Source organism: Oratosquilla oratoria, chromosome 10 (genome assembly GCF_046742065.1).
Source record: "Oratosquilla oratoria isolate Oo_2021 chromosome 10, ASM4674206v1, whole genome shotgun sequence".
Classification (NCBI taxonomy): domain Eukaryota; kingdom Metazoa; phylum Arthropoda; class Malacostraca; order Stomatopoda; family Squillidae; genus Oratosquilla; species Oratosquilla oratoria.
In genome coordinates, this window is record NC_134786.1 from 61,151,941 (window position 1) to 61,156,504 (window position 4,564).

The window sequence follows — 4,564 nt, forward strand, 5'->3', positions numbered from 1 at the left end:
CAGAGAATGAGAGAAGGCGCTGATCCCTTCTAGGGCCTAACAGCGACATTGAACCAAACGCTCGTGATCTGCTTATGGTGAAAGGATTCGTGAAGGCAGAAAATAAGAAATAGATGCCATCCTATTGTAGGTAAAAACTGGCCCAAGCGCAAGCAAAAAACAGCTTATTACAAATCTACGGGAAGGTAGAAACTAGGAAAATATATTAAAGGTGAGTTAGAAACTTTGTGGTCGGGGATATGTAGTTAGGATTTGGAAATAAATACGTGGATTGGAATCTGAGATGAGGGTCATAAGTGTGGTACCCTTTGTAGACTTCATTCCGGCGAATACCAAGCTATTTTATTCAGCCGAGGGACCGGATCGAGGGTGGGGGAATGGCTTCTTACTCTGACGAGAGCCCATTTCATCCGAATAAAATTGCTTTAAATTTGCTTAACATTAAATCCATTAGCGTCGGTCGAAGAGGTTAAGAAGTGATCATGACGACGCTATGAAGATGGGCAAATCACTGGGGCTGGTCGTTCTTGTCTTGCGTTCCGCTGACCGAAGTGTCGCACTCCAAACAATTTCACTCGGCTTGGAGAAAACTCTACTCCTCAAAAGAGTTCTAGACTCTCACTTAATCCGTCCAGGAAAGTTGCCATAATCAAGCTAAGTGATTTAATTCCGCTGAGAGAAGCCTCTTCGCAAACGGTTAAGCATTACTGGGTGCTTGAGTAGAGTTTTTGAAATTGACTTTTGGGGAGTGTAGGATAGGACCCATTAGGCATGAATAGTCGGGTTAGGAAGTGTTTTGTAAGGGGTGGAGTGTGTGCATGGGGGAGTACGGTGAGTAGTGCTTGAGGATGTAGGGGCTCAGGGATGGAGTGAGGTCTCTTGGCTGCGATTAATAGACCTTCAGCGGCGGCGGCGGCGGCGACGCAATATCAGCCCAGGGGCCGCCGGGCATTGTTGTTCTCGCGCTCACACGAGTTGGGCTGCAGAAACAGCAGCACCCGTGTCGCAGTCAGTGGGTGTCGGTGCTCCGCCTAATCTTCGTACGAATACAGTTCTGCCTCGTTGGCATTGCTTTTTGCGCGCGCTCGTGTGTGTGTGTGTTTTTATACAGAGAAAATGAAGTTGTTAAGTCAGTTGTGACTGTATACCGTGTTAAGCCTGTGGTGACAATGCTTGTTGGAATGCGAAAAAGAAATAACCGAGTGTATATTTTGGCCTGTGTATTTTGAAATGAGCCTTGCGTGTAACGAGAAATGATACTCTAATAGGCTCCCGTTACTAAGTCTGAATACTCAAGAGTAGTGATGAACAAAAATCAATAGCATGTGTTGTGTCGCAGTGAAATACTGTCCAGCGATGAGCCCAGAAGATAACGTGATAAGATTACAAAGAATGATTCACCTGTGTAAAGCCTTTCCTGAAGACCCGCATGACGAAAGAAGAGTGATATTATCCATTGCTGTGTTGACATCAGGGAGTTTGTTTATATTCCGATTACCAACTGGTAGCAGTAACGCTGGAGGGGTGACGATCCTGTCAAGGTAACTAACCCCCGCAGTAGGTAAGAGTAAGCGTTTTACACCAACTGGGAGTATGTATACAGACCTTAGCAGCCTGGTGGGCGTGGTGCCCAAGGCAGAGTCAAGAAGTAGATTAGGTTGGTCAGAAGTGAAGTAAAGCGGGTTAGAGGTTAGTGGGCATGCAAGAGGCGACACAGGTCTCTTTGGTGTGTGGCCAGAAACATGAGGTGCTCCACCCATTGTAAAACATTGGAGTGGACGCACGCTCGCGTATGGTGGACGTGCGTATGTGTTTGTTTGTAATGTATATACATACATACATGCATATATATAAGTGTGTGTGTGTTTATGTTTGTAATGTATATAATACATGCATACATATAAGTGTGTGTGTGTGTGCATGTGTGTGACTCAACGCGGTCTTGGATCACATGTTGGGCTCGTGATCGACAGCTATTACCCTTCCGACTGAGAGCTCAGATCTCATGTATGGCCCTATCTATGGCTGACCTTACACACGCACAAAACACACACACACACACACACACACACACACACACACATACACATACACATAATTTGCCCAGTAGAGTGGCGTATGTGTGTGTGTGTGTGTCTGAGAAGGGGAAATGAAGGGAGGAATGGAGAAAGTGATTGAGTTCTGTGGGAGGAATGGGCTTACATTGGGCGTAAGCGGCGAAGAAAGTTTGCAAAAGACTGGGTGGGCGTACAACAGGAAGAACGGCAGTGCAAGAGAGGAGCATGAGACCTAAGGAATGGACATGGCGATGAATTGTTATGCAAAGAAGGTAGCGTGTTCTGCATATAAAACGCTTTAGTAAACATACCAAGGGTAATAACGAGACACTACTGTACAATTTACACCTGACTGGGAACCCCAGGCTCCTGTGGCCTTGCATACACTACGCGCAGACTCTGTCGTACACACTTTGACATCCCGAGCCACTTCGGCGCTTGTTTTCTTAGTCAACTTCGCAGGTTCGATATTCTTGAACAAGTGCGCACGTACACTCATCGCCCCTTCACTCCTAACTGTTCCTTCCTTGCCGTTAGAGCCTCGCTCGTTTGCATGGTGCAATAGACGTACCCTGAGCTTGTTTACGACCTGACGTCATGGCCCGAGAAGGGCGGGGTAGGGGTGGGCGTGGTGACGTCCTGACGGGCGCACCATCGCCGCCATCGTGCTGTTGACACTAGGCGACTGTGGGCGGGGAGGGTGGCAGAGTTGAGGTGGAGCCACTCACTCTCCTGCTCTGCCAAGGAGGGCAAGAGGTCGGCCTGCCATCTGGTAAGCTCATGCACCGCACGCGACTGCAGGCGCGCGCGCACACACACACACACACACACACACACACACACACACACACACACACACACACACACACACACACACACACACACAGAATGGTGGATATATGGAACATATTAGACGAAACAAGTGTGCAAAAACAATACAGGAATTTAAGAGCAAACTAGATATGGCGAGATACAAAGACGGGACATCACGAGCATAGCTCCCCTTCCCGTAAGATACAACTAGGTAAACACACACACACACACACACACACACACACACACACACACACACACACACACACACACACATGTATACACGTACTAAACACGTGTGCTTACAAACGTATTAAGAAAACTATCTTAATTCTCATGAAAGAAAGGACAAATGAGCTAAGCAGTTTTGATATGTCATTTACGGCGGCTTTCTCATAGGAAACATATTCAAGAATATGCAATATAGGGAGTGGGGTAAATATGGACCAGCGGAAGTTGTGATGTACGAAGAATATATCTATGAAATATTCACAAACTGGATTAAAAGTCATGAAATAGGATGGTAAACTGTATCTATTTCGTGAAGTGAAAGTAAGCTAACTGTGACAGTAATTGAGAAATGACCGAGAACAATGGGGGCTGGCAGTGAAAAGGCGAGGGGAAGTAGATAATTGAAAAGGAGGGTAGAAGTGATGCGTACTGATTTAGAATTGTCGGTCAACGGGGCTAATTAGCGCTTAGTCGAACTCCGTCTACTTTTTGGGTCCTGCAGGTTATCTACAGGAAACAGAGTTGTGGGCAGAGCCTTTACATGCTTAAGTGCCGTCCCGAGACAAAGCTCTCAGTGACGCACGGGCTCAAAGCCCGTGGGAGTGACACTTCACTCAAAAAAAAAAAAAAGGGCGCCCCCCTCCCCCATCACCGCATCCCATCTCCACTACCCCTTACACTCTGTTTTAGCGTAAATAATAATAATAATAAAAAATTAAGATTAGTATTAAATGGCCCTATTGGAGAAAGGATAAGGGAAAAATATTTCATATTCTGTTGATTCTAACGCAAAATTCGTATATTACGGTAATTCAGGGCTCCTTTGACCTTTTTTATTATGATTATTTTGTCAGCCTTGTGGAAGGCATGTCCAGGCTAGAATTGCAACCCCAGGGCATGTCACCCCCCTTGCCCCCCTCCCCCACCCCCGACCCCCATGTGAGGGCCCTGATTGTTGGGAAGGGAGTCATATTCGAATATATAAAATTAAATGCAGGGAAGGGTGCTAAGACAACTGGACCCGAGGGAAAGGTGGAGAGGAGCAAGTGGTAATACACGCGAGGGAGAGAAAAAAGAGGAAACAAAGAGTGGGGAGGTGACACTGTTGGGCTGAAGGCAACAGAATGTTGTATTCGAGAATGCGCGTGCTTGGCATAGGTAGCTGTGAAGGCCGAGGCACATCATGTCAGAGACGCTATCAGGTGCAGAGGGACAGCGAATTAGTAAGGGCGAAAACAGTCGTACTATTTTCTTTTTCTTTTTTTCTGAATCGTTCCGCAGAAGAGGATGGCTTACGTATCACTTTGTGAGACAAAACATGTTTGGGATCGGCTATACATTCGTTGTTAGAGTAGACACTTCCTTCAAGCTTCTTCAATGGCTTGACCATGGGAACCACGCAGTTACAAGGTCTTAGCTGACGTGTAATATTGACGTACAACTGTGTCCTTCCAGGATTGTTC